Source organism: Lichenostomus cassidix, chromosome 3 (genome assembly GCF_008360975.1).
Source record: "Lichenostomus cassidix isolate B80296 chromosome 3, HeHo_3.0, whole genome shotgun sequence".
Classification (NCBI taxonomy): domain Eukaryota; kingdom Metazoa; phylum Chordata; class Aves; order Passeriformes; family Meliphagidae; genus Lichenostomus; species Lichenostomus cassidix.
The window spans coordinates 81,457,741-81,476,029 of NC_139483.1; the positions used below are offsets into that span (position 1 = coordinate 81,457,741).

An 18,289-nucleotide genomic window follows, 5' to 3' on the forward strand; every position below is an offset into this window, starting at 1 on the left:
TGCAGACTAAGAGGTGTTTTCCCAAGGACCATCTTCCAGGCTGGTTTCATCCAAATAGGATCCAGTTTGTGCCTGGGTCTGCAGTGCTATAAACGCAGACAGCCAGGAGGTTCAGTACAATAGTAAACTCCTAAGATGAACTAAAATACTAGAGGAGACACATCTCTGCTCATTCTTTATCCAGCTGCTGATGGTTAGTGGCATGAGAAAAGACTCTTGCTCTAATATAGTGACCAACCAGGTTATGGTAATTTTTCCCCTTTTTTATCTGCACTTCGACTTTATTGCCATTTTTATCTAGGCTTTATGCTCTAATACTGAGCATGAGTAGTCATGTAATATACAGCTACAAGTCATACAACATCACTTGACCAGGAAAAACAGCCTTAAAACAATCCAAAGATAGTTGTTTTAAATAATAGAAACTAAGTTTTTCTTCCTACTTTCCTCCTCAAGGACAGACTACTGCTAATACAACACAAAAATTTTGCCTTAGACCACCAAAATTCAATACTTTAAATGTATGCTTCTTTCAAAAAACAGAGTTCTAACACCAGCTAAACATGAGTTCCACCCTTCAGAGCTTATATAATTGCAGTGATCTTGTCCTCTAAACAAAGTGTGATTAAAATTATCTTTAGTTCCACTTACATTGTCCCAAGATGTCCCCATCCTGTGAGCCCCCAGCAGGCAGCTCTCCCCAGCCCACCCAGGGACACTGCACTCCAAATACCTGTCAAGCAGCCCTCACCCCTGGAGGCTGTGGAAGGACACACAGAGACACTGTTGTATTTTGAGACCTGTTGGATTAGACAGCATCACTTAGATGCTCAGCTGGTAACTCATCACTGGCTCCCCATCAGATGATGCTGTGGACTGGAAATGTGGAAGCAACAGCAACAGGAATGCGAGTAAGTCCTGTTCCTGCACGTTTCAACATAACCCTGCTCAGCAGTCCTGAACAAAGGCTTGTGCTTATTCAACCTACAAATAACTTTCATCATCATGTTTTGTCTAAAACTGGGGTATGAATTCCTCTCTCCGGAGATTAATCTTCCTGCTGCTTGTCAGACAGGAGAGATTTGAATTAGGGCTTTAAGTCAAAAGCACAGCTAGCATTTTACAATCACGCAGAACTACCCAAGTAGCAAAATTTCTGTTCCTACACCACATTATAAAAAGTAAGCTTTTATTTAATCTATGGACAAGATATAAAACATAAGTCCAAATTGCTTTAAAAATGCACTGGAAGATACTATGAAAAATACCCCCAAGGTGAAAATAAAAGGCTCACACACAGAAGCCTAAAGTTCCCAAATACAAGACTGGTGCAATGTTAATTCTTCCCCACAATACCACAGACACCACCACGAAAAAAACCAAAACAATTAAAGCTCTCTTGCCCCTCTACCAGGACAAGAGCTCCCCAGGACAAAAGTCACATTTCCCATTTCTTGGTACCCTTCTACCCACCTCAGGCAGTATCAGTCCCAGAAACAACAGAAAAATATCTCTGCCAATGTGTATGACCTGTACTTTTAAGAAATTCTTTACTGAGAGGGTGGGAAGGCACTGAAACAGGCTGTCCAGAGAGCTTGTGGATGCCCCATCCTGGAAGTGTGGCTTTGAACAACCTGGTCTAGTGAAAAGTGACATGGGGGTTGGAACTTGATGAGCTTTAAGGTTCCTTCCAACCCAAACCATTCTGTGATTCTGTGTTACAAATAAAGTAAGTCTGCATGAACTTTGAATTACAAGTGGATTGAAGGAGCATACAACCCTTGTGTAGACATATAAGTTTCCCTTTACTAAGAGGGAAATATTTGATACAGAAATACTAAGAATATCCAAAACATTAAACATATTTCCTCAATGATTCAGGTTCAAAACTCAGACCTTCCCAAACCCAATGTTTTTTCCACAGCTTGGAAAATTTTGTTCAGTATTTCTGAAACATCAGCATGTATTCCCATCTTCCGCAACTGATGTTACCTGCAACACTTTGCAAAAGACCAAACAAATGAACAGAAAAGAAAAAAAGCCACCTCAAAATGCATACAAGCACAGCCTGAATTACTTGGACACAACCTGACATCAGATGTTCAAGGCCAATCTAGAAAATCATTACTCTGATCATCAGAAAATAAATACAATTTTTTTAACATTTCAAAAAGAAGGATGTACATATAGTATTTACCAAACAGCTATATTTTTTGTTCTTGAGTTGTGCAACATTAAGGGGAAAAAAGGAAAATGTAACAGAATCTCTCTGGAACCTATTAACAGAGTTTCCTTGAGCTATCTCATGTCAAGGATGGTTGACATTGTGTTTCTCAGCTGTGAAAGTAGGGCACTTTATGTGGATCACAGAGATTTGGCCCATATAAACTTTAGGATTTAAATAACACTCCTCTAGAACAGTTAAAAATAACTGCTGTTTTGGCAGCCCCAGAAAAGGAGATTAAGAAAAAGTAATATTTCAAAGACCCCACACATTTGAAATTTCTGGCAGAAATTCAGCAGAATGGTACTCAACAGAAATTTCAGGGGGTCCAGAAATCAAAAAGACTAAATGATTTTTTAATAAGCAAAACTGACATCAGAGGTTCGAACCATGTATCAGCTACGTGTCTACACATACCATGGACATTCAATAAGCTCAATAATAAAACCATCAAGGACGGCAATCAAATGGATTTGCCTAAATGAGTTAAAAGGACCAGAAAGCACAAAACAGTTATTTCCACTTAGTACTTTTATCTAATTGACATTCCCGAAGAAATTTCTGATTTTCTCAACACTATTTCCAAGAAACTGGCACAACCCAATTTAATGCAACCTGCTATACACCATTAGGATTCACCCAGGTGACACAAGAGGAAAACCCAAACTTAATTAGATCATTTCAGATCAGTTGCTATAAAATCCATGGGTTTTGTTATTTGGCACATTTAAACCTATTATCCAGTTAATCAATTAGAGAAGAGGATAACGTGAAATAGTTCTTAAGCATGCTTCAAAGATACTTAAATCTTCTTATATTTTTTCTTTCAATTCCAATACCTTCTGTGATCAAAAGCAGCATGTTTCAAGCCTTCCTCCAATTCTAGAACAATCTAACTCAATAGTTTCAAAATCCTTCTCACTGAAAATACATTATTACTAATTTCTAACCTTGAAGACACATCCCTTTGTTCTTCCAAGGTTAAGGCAAAACATCTTCTTCTTGCACATCTTTACAACTTTCCTCTAAATGCTCAGTACGAGCCACACAAAAATTCCATGAAGTTTTAAACAAAATTTTTGCCAAATAAAAAATGGTAAGGATCATGTAATGACAGGTTAAATAGATATAATATTTACATGGAAAACAAACTACAGAATACTTCAGTCCAGAACAAAAAGCCGTAATACACAGCCAGTGGAAACAGAGATCACATAGACTAGAAACAGGAACTGTTTTAAGCAGTTTTAAAAATGTTTTGAAGAATTACTTTTAACCACTAACACAGATTTTAAATTAAAACTAGATTTTTTTTTTTCTTCCTGGTTCAGTATTTCTCTATCTGATTTGCAAGATGTCACACCCAGTCTGCAAAGTAACTGCTTTGGTTTTTTTCAGTATACACACAGACACAGCCAAAGGTACGCGCTAGCGGCTTCTGACAGAAACAGTTGAGAGTCAATTCCTTGCTGGTTTCAGCATTTGCAGATATTCCATGGACTCATAAATGTTAATGATGTCAATCAAAAAGCCTAGGAGACAGTTCAAAAAGTCACATGCAAAGTCCTCATGTTAAAAACATTTAATTGACACATTCCTGGTTACAAGCAAGACCCCTCATTCTGCTGATTAGGGAACAGCAAACCACAAAACAGCTCCTGATTTTTTCATGGAAAATGAATATATTACTAGTTTTTAAAAGACAAGGAATGCAATGCAGAAAAGACTATACTGCTATTGAAGGAAAGACTGTGAAGTCATATGAAACTTATCATCAGTGGGCCTGCAATACGACAACCTGATGGCTCCCTTTTCCAAGACTTTACAGAGCATCCTCTTCAGCTTCCTGGACTTGTGGTCTACAGTGCTGCAAGCCAAGCGCATTCAAGCACTCAACTTAGAACTCCAGTCTGGAAGTCTTCAGCATTTCCTACATTCCAGCAAATCTATTTTTTATTTCAGATATATGGAATTCATGGATCTTCTTTCACCCAAAATTGGAGCTCCACAGGAGCTTAAGCTACAGTGATCAGAAATCCAACATGAAAGTTATATATGACTAATTCAAATTCCTCCTTGTGAATAGAAATGTTTCAAATCTGCTTTCACGATGGATATTTCTCCACACTATTGAATGACCTGAGGGTCATCTTGGAGAGGCAAGGGGAAGCTAACAGTAAACTCCCCATAGATTTCCTGTATTTCCTTTCTAAAACTTCCTTGGGGATGAGCAAAAAATCTTCCTTGGGGATGAGTTTTTGGGTTTGAATTATTCATGGGAACTAGAAAACTAAAAGCTTTTAAGTACAGTTGTTTCACATCACCACATGATTAAAGATCTTCTAAGGTCATCTTAGAAAAAATTCAAGACCCAGTGTAAAAGAAACAATTGTGTAGAATGTGACTACGATGAAGACCCTGGAGGATTATTAAAAGTCAGGCACTTCCTCAGGAACCCAGAAAACTCCAGTTCCTTTAGTGCTGAGACAATCACATGGGGTTCAGCCACCTCCCAGTGACCTATATGAAATCTTGAGGCAAGAACTCAAGAGCAACTGAGCTCAGAAAGAGTAAGTTGTAGTTCAGAGCAGGCCAATTGATACAACTTTTAACTCACTGAACCAAAAGAAAGCCAAAACAAAACACAACCAACCAACAGATCTATTTTGCAAAAAGCATCAACATATGACTCAGTAGCCTTGTCACACCGTGTTAATGGAGACTCCACCTCTCTTTACAAAGAGTCCTGTTCCACCCTCCACAATAGCATACCTGTCTTCAATTACAGGGAAGTACGTGCTTCCTTTTATTGACTGAAGGACACAAAGTCTGAAGAATTATCTTATTATTTCTATTAATAAATTAAAAAAACAACATTGCATTTTGGTATCAATGCTCTGTACAAAGGAAATTTGCAACTTCCAGAGTTTTTGCTTTATTTGGGTGATTAATAAAAAGAACTTGCAAGCTATAACGGTTTATTCTAACGTCAAAAAAAAAATGCATGCCTCTTGAATAACTCCAATAACTTGGGAACAGTAAAGGAAACAAGATTAATCAAATGCCTTCTCGAATGCCTGCACATCCAGTTTCTATGCTGCCTTCAGACACAAGGGTGAACCATGCTGGCTAACTTCCCAGTGTTATGACCTGTGAAGAATACAAATCTAAATTTCCTAAAATAAAAATACCACTGCAAGTCTGTTAAGAAATAATAAACGTATTTTTTTTGGAAATGACAAGTTAGCAAAAGTTGCTGACATGCGAGTTAAAGCATACAAGAGAGAAACAATTGTATTTCAAATTTCATCCAAAAAAATTTGCTTTTTTGGCTTCCACTCTATAAAACTCATTCAAATTTTACTGGATGTTGTAACTTATGTAATTTCTTTACGCATCCAGCAGCCTGTGCTGAGTGATGATGATCCTCCTTTGATATAGAAGCTTTTGAAATCATTCTGGAAACGTGTCGCATAATAACAGCATAGGAAGCCCTAATAGACCAGGTGTGGCTTCAGAGATGAAGGCTGGGCCACCCAGGAAGTGCTCTAATAACTACAGCAGCCCTCCTGTAAGCTTTTTCCACTAAGGGTCCCTTGAACTAGATTTACGCTGAAAAGCATCAGGGAGGTATAGGACAGGGGACTGATTTTTTGCCTGACTTGCTCTTCTGTTGTAGCAGTCGACTAAAAGATAGCCCTTGATTGTAGTGAATGATTTTCATCTTCTTTGATATGTGGCTTCTCCCCTTTCTCTAGGTATCTCTTAGTTTATCTTTCCTCCTGAACTCAAAATGCTTTTTAAAAAAAAGCTTATTTCTAGAAAGAAACTCTCATTTATTATTAAAACTTTCATCTAAAAAACTCCTTACAATGCTCTGGACTGCTTTTTGTATTAGGGAACACAAGAGGCCCAGGGCTGCCCACTCTGCCAGGGGAGCTGTGCTAATCCTGCCTGTGCTGAGCTTCTGAGCCCAGCCAGTCAGCAAGGCTCTGCCTGGAAGGTGAACCACATCTGCTCAGCCTCCCTGTCCAGCATGCACACAGCTCAGCAGCCACTGCTCCAGATCATGCTTACCCTACCACATGTGGCTGCTTCTGCCTACAGCACCCTGCTCCACACCAGCATTAATAATTTTGGACCCCTGGCAATTACTCCCCTTGTCAGGCCCTTCTACTCTAAACTGCCTCCCCTTAAACATTAAGCAGCATCTAAAATTAGCCTGAAAAGCAGATCTTCATCTCAAAGCAACAGTACTCGCCCCACTTTCATTTTTTCAAATGGTACTCCCCCGACTTCCATTTTTGCAAAACAAGAAAACTGATTGCTACTGTGGTCCAGGAATGTAGTGAATCCACACGCATTTTAGGTGGTAAAAGGCATAGGGCTTTCTTTGCAAGGGTGCTCTTGGCATGGTGACAATGGGCTTGGCTGACCCAGAACACGCTCAGCGCATTACCATCTGGTGGAAGGATCACTGTGAAAAGCCAAAGGAGTCCCCAGGAGCAGCAACTCACAATAGCCTGCAACAACACAAAGTATTCCTTCCTGCTGACTCGCCTGAGAAGCCAGCACATTCTACTGCAGGACTTCCCAGGCAGTGCTGGGCACACATGAGCAAAGCTTGCCACGAGAGGAACGTTCCCTGCAGCTACTGTGTCCTCCACATCACTCTCCAAACCTCAGCCTGATGAGCAGAATTAACTGTAGGTTGACAGCTTTCAAGTAATTACAGCCATCCCCAATCCAGTGCTTACTGGTATGACACTGGGCATTCTCAACAAGGGAAGGCAGAAAGCAAAGAAGGAAATAGGAATTTTGATAAAAACTCTCCTCCCAATCTTCAAATTCTGCTTCTACCAGATGTTCTGCCCTGTATCTCTCCACTACCCTTTTGACTAGACACCAAGCCTGACTGATAAGTAAAGCAAAAGCCAGCATCTCTTTCATCCTCAGAAAACCACACTGATGCATCCAGTTTTACTTGCTCTATTGTACAAATTCCATTTGCAATCTGTCTTGGTATATGCAGTCCAAAAAGAGTATGTGAAGGTGCATGCTCATCTAAAGGACTGACGCCATGCAAATCCTTCCCATGGCCAGCAAGTTGAGAAACACAAAAGGCAGGATATCCTGGAAGTAGTAACATAAATGAAAAAAAAACCAACAAAAAAAAAAAAACGTGTGTCCTGAGAATAATTTATACAGGGCTTCTTTAAGGGCAGAAATTGATCCTGAAGAAAGAAGTCTGATCCAGAGGGAGACACAACGGGAGGCCATCTACAAATATCAGCACATAAAGCACCAAAGATCCAGGTTGCATCTGAGGGATCCAGGCAGATGAATGATGGGCAAGACACAAGGCTACTCAGGAAGCCAATCCAGGTGACATGCTAACAACATACACTGGAGCATTCATTATTTTCTACACTCCACTGAACTACAAAGTAATGTTATCACATGCATCTGGGTCAAAATTTGACTACCATTACATGCAACAGTGCAAAGAGGTGATATCAGCTATCACTGAACCAAGGTCTGCATCCCATTACTTGGTATAGCCTGCAGCACCCAAGCTCCATACCATGCCATTCCTGTCCCAGCTGGGAGGAAGCCCTTAGAAGACAGTCTGATACCTGAAAAAGAGGAAATGCTTCTCAGCTATGGGAAGACTTTCAAAAATCCTTCATTGTTCTCCCACATTTTCTTCTTGTTTGTATTGAAAGAGATGTGAAGACCGTAACAGCAGTATAAAAATTGTGCCTTCTGCACAATAGTTTTTCTTTTCTTCGCTCGGTACTTGTATAAGCTTTTAGCCTATGTTAGAAATACAGCATAGCCTGAACATTTGCAGGAAATGGCGATTTGTCAGAAAAAAAGGAAAAAAAAAAATCACCCTTCTTTTTCAACAGCAGTAACTTGAAGTCTGCTAAAACACTAGCTTCAAAAATAAACAGCACCCCCACCAATCAGCAAGCATTGTTTAAATGCTTGCTAATATTACTAGGTTAATTTCTCACAACATAAAATTGTTTTTTCTGAAAACGTGGCTATTATTTCATATTCAACTCAGTTCTCCTCTGTCATTACACAGCTTTTCCTTACACAAAGGCCTGAAACAAAATTGGGGGAAAAAGTCTTCTTCATCACACAGATGTTCCTCCTTCATTGTCAGACTGGAGATTCCTGGTTAGAGTTTTGCGGGTTTGCCTGCCTGTAAGATGTTCCTCACAAAATTAGGCCATGAATTTAAAATTAAGCAGCTGATCAAACTGAACAAAACAAAGCTACAGCAGCCTCACACACAGATGCATCTTGCCCATTCAAATTTCTCCATTTAAGTATGTACAGAGGAGAAAGTAACAGCTCCTTTTGAGAACGCTCCTGTTTTACCTGGATCCCTTAAAAATTTGGATATTTTCAACAAGATGACAATAGAAATGAGGCTGCTAGAGAGAACATGCTGAGTCCGAGAAAAATATGAGCCAATTAGCTTTCATTAATTACCACTAACCACACCTTAGCACACCTTCAGATGTCACTCCAAAATCTTTACCTCTCTTGGGGTGACATACTTAGCCCAAATTGCAAGGCCTCGTGGTCTTGCACCCACAGCAGACACAGCCAGGGTCAGTGCCTGGACATGTACAGAGATCAAGCAGCTTCTTCCATTTGATGAGGAAAACATGGCTTTAAGTCCTGCCCAGGCACGGTAGGAAGGGCAGCCCCTGATGCTAACCTGTTTTGCATAAAAGCAGTCAAAATAGCATTTTTCTTCTACTACAATCTTCAAGTGTTTCCTCTTGCTGGGGTCCCTTTGGTCCTCTCAGTTCCTCAGACTTTCCCACATCAGCACCACCCTCCAGCCATCATGTGTTTGTCAAGAAGGAGCTCACCTCAAAATACTCTCCCCAGTAGTTTCCTGCTCCCCTGCTTCTACCTCCTCCCGAAGGCTAAAGCAGCAGAGTGACTCAGTAAACATGCCAACGACATGAAGTGCCTTTTGTCTGCCCTCTTCTCTCCCAAAGGCATTTGTAAAGAGACCGGGATTAATACAGAAAACAACTTATCTCAAACAGCTGTTTTGTTTTTTTTTTTTTAAACCATATAAATTTCCACTTCCATCCTGTGTACTCAAGCAATCAGTACTTGTCACTCACTCATCCCAAGCTGTTATTAAAAATAAAAAAAAAAACCTAAAAAACTCAGGAGATAATAGAACTATATTTTTTTAAGGCATAAAAAAAAATTCTCCTTCTAAAGCGATCAGTAACTGATCCCAGACCATAACAGACGCTGCAAAGGGCAATTTAAAAAAAGTCTATGAACCAACTTTATATATTACAACCCTTACTGGGCTGACTACTACATGACCAAACACAGAACTGTGTAGCAACAGAAACAAAGAAGCTCAAATCCAACACTTACTAAAGTAAACTACTTTCAGTTCCAAACTAAAAGAAATCTCATGTATTATTTGACAAAAATACATATATATGCAAAACTGGAAAAAGCTGCAAGGATTTAAACTGAAAGAGGATAATCTGTAGGAGTTTATGGTCAACACATTATTTATGTTTACCATTGCTGCTTTGGTATTGAATATATATAATTTAGCATGGAACCCAGAAATACCCATAGCATCGGATTTCATGTCATCAGAAGACTGTGTGTTCATTGACAATAGGAAAGATTCCTACAGCCGCAAGAAAAGCAGCTACTTAGACCACTGAACTGTAAAAAAACATGTTCTGTGGGTGTTGACCTTTTGAGCAAGACATGACTTGTACAGCATGATAAAAGGCTAAGAAACTTCATGGCTAAGATTTCTCTCCCTGGGTTAGTAAGAAATAATCTTTTTCCTTTGAAAGGACATAGAACTTTACAGCAAAACATAAAACAAGATCTAAAATTTGTTTAAGATTACCATCAGAATATGACACATAAGATATTTGACAAGACATCCTTCCCTTAAACAAAGCTTAAAATTTGTTCTTGCATAAAACATCTAAAAAAAAACTAAGGCGTAAGTCTTTTTCAAAAGCCCATAATGCATGTCCGAACACCCAAAAAGAAAATATTTTAATAGAGGACAGTCACGCAGTGAACCAAACACTGTCTGAAGGTCTGCATAATCCAAGATTGAGTGTCTGACCAAAACTAATTTCAGGTGTTTGAGAAGATGCAAGAGTACTCTAATGGGATGACAACAGAAGACATAGATCATCCCACCATCTGCAAAACTGCAAGTGTACAGAAGAAACAGGAATGCTTTGTTCCCAGCAGCTCCAATTCAATGCAACTACAACAGTCTCTCTTCTGTTTCCCAAGAACTTTGAAATTTGAAGCAATGCTCTTAACCACAGCCAAAAGAAGATCAGTTACTAAAATCTGTAAAAACCATTAAAGACTCTATTTTGGAAAAAAAAAATCAGAAGAGGAGGACTAACAGGCCCAGCAGCATGCTCATGGAAAGGCAAGCCAACAAGTATGAGAGAAGGAGAAACAGCACCATTCCTGGTGCATCCACATCAGTAACACTCCTTGCTGTACAGCAGAGAAACAAGTCCACTGCAGAAAGCCATTTGTGTATGCAAGCACCTGCCATAAAGGCTGCCTGCATGAACACTGCCATGGCTTTAAAGCAATCAGCAAACACTGAAAAAATAACTCAATAGGAGCCTAGAAAATGAGACAAAGATTTATATCATTAGTTTTCCTATCTTTGTAAATGACTCCAGGTAACAAAAATTAAAAAAAAAAAAACCAAACCAAAACTACAAAAACTCATTCTCACCCTCAAAACCACCATATGCACTAAACCCAAGTATTTTTATCTGTACACAGTAATAAAAGTCCTTATTATCCTAGGGCCCTCTGAAGTCCATGTTTTACAATCCTTTCCACTTCTATGACTGTCACTGTGTGTGACTCCACCTACACATCCCTAAGGGACTGGAACTAGATAAATTTTAGGGTCTTTTCCAACCCAGACCATTCTGTGATTCTATGATTCTATTTAATTCCTCACATACACTCTTTATGTCTGTATGTCTGAGGCATTTTGCTAACTTTTGGTAGAGGCAAAGAAGGTTACAAAGGTGTCAGAGACTACAAAAAATGTTGTGGCTTCCTGAGAAGGTGACCTGAACACTAAAGTCTTATCACCCCTCGTCTGCCTCCCCTCATCTCTGCTGCTCCACCTCTGCAGCATGGATACAAAAAAGAGAGAGGCCAAGAGATTTGTTTCTTTCTTCAGAGCCAGCAGTTTGCACTGAGGTGTGAAGGAGGCCCATGACCATCCATACTGCTGGGAAGGGCACAGAAGACACAACCATGAAGATTTCCTCCTTTCAGGGTCCAGCAGGCAATTAGCTCAGCCCAACTGCTCACAAAACTGCAACCTGACAGAACTGTTAAAACTGAAGTCATCAAAAACGTTTGTCAGATTCTTCATTCCTGAACACTCTGCTCCCTGTCCTGGAAAGTTTGCAGTAAGTAAGCAAGGCCAACAGCACAAGAGGTTACCGCATACTGCTAAACCTTGAAATTGGATGAGCAGCTACAGAGCATCCCTCCCCCAAAGCCTCCCCTAAAACAAGCAGAGTGCCACGATAGGCAGGTTTGCTGAGCCTGCACACTCAGACAAGACAAAAGAAGACAGCAAAATTGCCCATTTTCGGCATGGAGGACTTTGTGAAAGAGTTTTATTGCTATCAACTCCACCACTGCAGAGCAGCTGTGATGGGCTGCAATTGAATAAATCAGGAAAGAGCAAAGCACAGATGTGAACTTGGAAGGGGTTGTCATCAGCCCACCACAGGTATGACCTCCTTCACAAGTCATGTCTGAGGACTGGAGAAGGACATGCTGTCCTCCCACAGACAGCAGACAGCTTCTTCCTAAACATGGCTACTGTGGTATCACCTTATAGTTGGGCTCCTTTGGGTCTGGAGCACTGAGAATGCACCTGACATGATCAAAACCTTGTTGAGTGCATGGCAACAAAGATAACACAGCAGATGAGAGGGACGGAGCTCTGGACAGTACAAACCACAAGCTCAACTTGCTCAAAATGCAAAAAGCAACAATATTAACATGACTTCAGCTCAGGCCTGAAGGATCCATGGAAACATTTAGATATAATTCAGAAAGTTGCTGCTATTTTTGTAATATACAGCCAGAGATCTTGCTAATATTGAAGAGATTTTTGTGAACAATTGGCTCTGTTAAATTCCCTGCTGCTCTTTCTTTTCTCCAGAAATTTCAAATCAGTCTGCTAAGTCTTGTTAATTACAAGGAAAACAAATTTGCTCATGAAACAATTATCCGCTATGTAAATAATACTCTTAATTTAATTGTCTGTTTAACTACCTTTGCAAAATAAATTCAGCAAGCTCTCTTAAGGCATGTTGCTTAAAAAAAAAGTTCTCTTTTATGATAAATAGGGCCTTTTGTTGAGCATTTACAAATCCAGGGTTGATTCAGGCTTTCAGCTCAAGACTGAGACTTTCTCTTTTAATTTTTCTGAGAGTAGATCAAGCCCCAAAAGATGCACATATGGATGTGGCCACCCCAGTTCTGGTAGTGCTCATTTGGCACTGCCAGGACTGGATCCCAGCTTGGAGACTTGCCACATTCTGCACAACAACAGCACTGCAAGCTGTGCATACGAAAAGTGAAGTTTGATTCCAGATGCCTCATCCATCTCTCATTCCCTGGAGCAAGCAGAAACTGCCCTTCATCCACACACTTGCAGAGGGAGAAGCATTCACCGGACGAGGAAGGACCCTTGGCTTGACAGAAGTGCTTCAGGAGTGACACAACGCCTGGGTATGACTTGCATAACAGCCACAGTAGCTAGACACACAATCCACACTTAATCAAGCACTCATGCATGCCCTGCTACTGACAGTAGCTGCAATTTAGCTCACATATCTCACACATGCCTACAGGAGCTGCAGCCAACACCGTGTCTGGCAGGTTAAATGTCATCTGGCTGCAACTCCCTTTCCAGCAGGAAAAAGACAGCATGCAGCAGGGACTCCCAAATCATCTTTGCAAGGCCAGGCTGTCCCCAGATGGCAACAGGCTTTGCCTTGGAGCTGCAGCACCACAGCACAGCAGCAGAGCCGAACTGACCCAGCCCTCCTCAACCTCTTCGTCCTCTGCTCTGTTTATGCACACAGCTCAACAACAAGAAAAAAAGGCAAGAACTCACTTTGGCTAAATCAAATTTTTTAAATAGGCATTTTAAGTTGCCACTTATCAAAGGACAGCTTTAGCATGCACTCCCCAGTGAAATACATATATTAACTCTGTATGGTCATCACTTGAAAGAAACCATTCTACCAGAGACTAAAGTGCCCACAGATTTATCTGTCCTTTTCTTGACATCCAGAGCCTTAGTAAAAACCATGACAGCTGCTGATACTTCACACTGAGTTTTGCAAAAGTACTGGTTTTGTTGGGTTTTTGGGGGGGAGGGGAAGATTAATCCACAGCCACCAGTTCAAAACTAGATTTTTCCTATGTATTCTTTATATTAATATAGTGTCTATCAATACTTCAGAAACACGAGTCACTGTCACTAGAATTTACTACAAATATAAGACAATCATTCCAAGAAATAACAAAGTAGAAACTTAAATAGATGGCAAGCTATGTTAACATGTTGCCATTTTAAAATGCCTGTGCATACTTTAAAAAGTGGATACAAAATAAGAAACACATTATATTATATTAGGCAATCTTTTTTAAAAAATATTATAAGTTTAAAAAGTCATTTTTAAAAGTGTTTTAGACCCAAAGATGCTGTAACATGAGGACACAAGTTATGAAACCACACAGAGTATATTCTACAGTAGATGATGAATACCTCAGGTTTTATCCCTCTGATTTTCCTGGTTTAAATCACAGTATGGTCCTACACCTACATTTCCTACAGTATTACAGGCTATACTCCTAAACCACAACACTTTGCTGTCAAACACAGTAGTTTGCCTCAACACTAATTATTTTAAAACCAAATCCCTTAAGATGTAACTTGAGGTGACCAGCAATTGAAAGACTCTAGGACTTTATCACAGAAACTGTGAACTTTTGAGGACTGAAACTACTTTTTTCCACATAAACTCAAGCCAGAATATAGACAGCACCTGAAGAAATCATCAAGCCCAAGCCCCTGCATGAGAACAAGTAAAACAGTTTTGCAGAATGTTTTTAATATATCCTTAACACAAGTCCTATTTGACTTTCAAAAACCATCACAGAAATGAGATTGCACAACCTCAGCTTCTTTCAGTTTTCCCTAAGGCATAACAGATTTTAAAAACTTCATCAAGTCTTTGGTGCAAACTAGTCTCATCTCTTTCTATACAGTCACTGACAGGAGAAAACAGACCACTTTTCACTAATTTTAAGACAGTAGAATCTTCCTGTCTCCTCATCTCATCTCTTCCTGCTGGAAATGAGCTTGTCTAGCCTTTGTGGAACACACTCTCCAAACAGACACAGTCTCTGCAGATACATTTTCCAAAACCTTCCTAAGCCTTGGTGACCATTTCTGGCAGACAGAGACATTTGCATTTATCTTTCTTAACAGGCTGTGGTCAAAACTGGACATATCATTCTGTTAACTTAAGCTGCACTAGTACAAGAAGCTAAATTCTGAACTTCAACACTAGCACATCCCTGTGCTTACTGCAATCCCACATAACCCTCAGATCTGCTTCCATGGCACTGCTGCCAAGTCCACTTTACTCATCTTCATTGTGGGATCTCTTCCCATAGAAAAATAGTATTTAGTACTCTATATATAATACTGCCTTCGAACTTATCAAAAACCTCTTGTCCTCCAAAGCAGAGCATTAAAAACAGTCTGAAAGCCCTACTCAGTTTCCTTCAGATTTTGTGCTAATTCTGTTGATCAAAAACATCAATGACAACAAGTACAAAGGTGCCAGAACTGCCCCCGGCAACACTTAAACTGACTTCCAGTTTGATGGTGACTCATAATCATTTCCTGAGAATTATCACTTAGAGTTGCTATCTCTAGACCTGGTCCCTTTGGTTCAGCTGTTCTCAAACACTTACTTCAAATGAACAATTTTCCTAAGAGCAGCCCTACTGGGTCAGGGGGCAAGTCTGTTGTCTGCACTATGTCAATGCTTGAAATGAATATAAACATTTGATAAATCAACTGATAGTATTTTCCCAGTTTATTGTCCCAGCTCTATGCTCAGCTTGGTGACTCCCTGAGCTTCTTGAGGTACACTGCACAAGTCAGCCTTAGTGGATTTTTCTTCCATTAATTTGTCCAGCTGCTTTTCAAGTCCCTGTAAACTTTCAATATCCATATGCTTCAGAAAGGATTTACAAAGCTTAACTAACCACACATTGGGTCAAAACCAAAAACACACCCTTTTTGTTCATTTTGAACCTGCCAGCTTAATCTCACGCTATCACGTTTTGTACTGATAAAAAGTTAGTCCCTACTCAATTTTGCCACACCACTCATAAAACTGTCAAAATTTCTAAAACCTGAAATCTTTCCTCAGACCAGTGTTATCAAATACCACAAAAATACAAACGCTAGATTGGGTCACAAAGCCTTCTCCACCCTGGCAGACCAGGCACAAGGAAGCACTATTTCACCTTCCTTATGAGAACATTATTGTTAGTGGGTCAAAATACTGACCCATTATCAAAACAAAGGCACATGGCAATGCCGGAGGCTGAAGGACGCAGTACTTAGCAAAGATTATAGAGGAATGCCCACTCTGACTAGAAATAATGGGGGTGGGGAAATTAGTTCAACTTAGAATTTCTGCAAGCTAATACTGACATGGTTTTAATTCAGAAAGCTATTCAGCCTCACAGGAAAGTTTACTGCCTTTATGTTCTCACTGCTGGCTCTATAGTTTCACTGTCAAAGGCATAACTGTACCTTCACTAAATAGTTTATTAGCTTAGACACATTAAAAACATATCCACTAGAAATACAGCCCAACTAAATCTTAATTTCTACACTATTAAAAGCAACATCACAAAGACTTGGAAATTGTGCACTGAGAATTTTGATATTTACTCTCCCTCCTCAACAACACTGAGAGCTTCCTTTTACAATTATTTTATAAACCACACATTTAAGCACAACTTGTGTATTATCAGTTTTATTATATTTAAACAAATACTAAAAGACATTTGCTTATAGTTTTAAAATTTCAAACTGAAGATTTTAAAAATTAAAATATTTCTATTTTTGTTAGGCTTTTCTTCACTGAAAAATAAAGTTTGAAAGCGCAGATGACATTTAACTCACGAGTTCATCTCCACCCTGTTAATTTGTCACACTTGCAACAGAAGGAAGACTCAGTCCCGCGGCCAACCTTTGTACTGCGATGGCTGTGAACCCAGTCCACAGGCCACCCCGCAGCCCGGAGATGCCAACTGAACTGGAAGGAATTAGGTCGCCTCAAAGGTCTGCTCCCTGCGGGACCACGATAGGGCACAAGTCATGACATACTACTCTCTGCACCTTTGTAAAAACAGGGCTGAGAGCACCAGTATTCCGCTGAAACAACAGATAACAACTATCCTTTTACAGAACCAGTCATCTATTAGTTCAGCTACTTCCATCCTACAGGCCTCTAGTGGCATTTACTAGTTCAGAACCTGAGAGCCAAGGATCAGACAAGCACCAACAATACATTTGCTGCACTGCAAGTCGGATAAACACCATTAAGGGTACGAACCCTTTTAAGTTTCCCTATTCAGTAATGAATGCAAGGCACAGGAATGGGGTATTGGTTTTTAGTTGTACATCACAGTGACACACGCTGCTCTCCAAAACCGCAGCCTGCAAAACTACTTCAGAAGCAGAGCAGAAATACTCCAGAAGATGTTTTTTTCACTGAACTACAAGTCATACGGTGTTTGGCCAGTAAAGGCTGTAAAAATTTTATTTTCTGTGACGAGGACAATCCCACCAGCAGAGAAATGTTTCTGAAGCCAGGAGGGGAGCTCAGCTGTAACTCCGCAGGGATAGGATTTCACAGAGGATGATACTAAAAAAACCCCAACAAGCCCACAAAGGAAAGAATTTCCCATGTCAGTTCATTTAAGGAAGTAAAGCGCAGTCCAGAGGGATCCTGACCGCAGTTCCCCGGGCAGCTCGGGAAGCTCCGGCGGTCCGTCCCGCGGCGCGCTGCCCGCAGCTCCCCCGCCCAGGGCCCGGGCCGTGCCCCGCCGCCCCAGCGCACCTGCCCGGCCGCACGGGCAGCCGGGGGGCAGCGCCGCGGCCAGGCCGGAGCGGAGGAGGGGGCCGAGGAGCCGCGTCCTTACCTGCTGATGGAGGTGCTGGTGCTGCGCTCGGCGCCCCGCTCGCTGCCAGCCCTGCCGCTGCCGCCGCTGCTGCTGCGCTGCTCTGCGCCGCCCCCGCCGCCCGGCACGGCCCGGCCCGGCCCGGCGCGTCACTGCCACAGGGGCCGGCCGGGGGCGGGTCAGCCCGGCGGGGCGGGGGCAGCCGGGGAGGCCGGCCCGGCCCTGCCGCCGTGCCGGGGCTGGCAGCCAGGGAGCCTTGGCCCCGCGGTCGCCCCGGCGGCCCTGGAGCGCCCCGAGCTCGCAGCCCGCAGCTCCGCGGCACAGTGGTGCTGAGAGTGGCTCGTGGTTGTGTTGTGCGAGTTGGGTCTCTTCCTTTGTTTTTTACCAACGCGGTTACATAAAGTGTCATTTCTGGAGCTGTCTTTGTCTTTACTGAACATCGCCCCATATAGAAAAGTGCCGAGCAGGTGGCGGCTCTCCTGCTACACAAACCTTGGAAGTCAGAGGCTGTTTCAGCCCGGTTCCTCCTCCTGGCCCTGTGCTGTCCCTGCCGTGTCCCCAGGCTCCTGCCTGGACGGATGTTCCGTCGGTGGGAGCAGCGATGTTCGTCCCCGCCGCTGAATGGCAGAACAGCATGTCCTGCCGCAGCCCTGCTCCTCCTGTATCTCCGGCAGGGCAGCCCAGGGGCAGCCTGGGCTCTGCGGGATTTCCCTGGCATGTGCTACGCCCAGCTATTCATGG

The 18,289-nt window shown here is 41.6% G+C and overlaps 1 protein-coding gene across 5 annotated transcripts in view; it reads right to left on the bottom strand.

Moving 5' to 3' along the window:
* Positions 1-17,706, bottom strand: part of MYO6 (myosin VI) — a 106,173-nt gene extending 88,467 nt beyond the window's left edge. For all 5 annotated transcript variants that reach the window (XM_085056474.1, XM_085056473.1, XM_085056472.1 and 2 more), the window contains exon 1: positions 17,570-17,706. The gene's annotated coding sequence lies outside the window, so the exon portion shown is untranslated. The remainder of the gene's footprint in view (positions 1-17,569) is intronic.
* Positions 17,707-18,289: the final 583 nt, after the last annotated feature.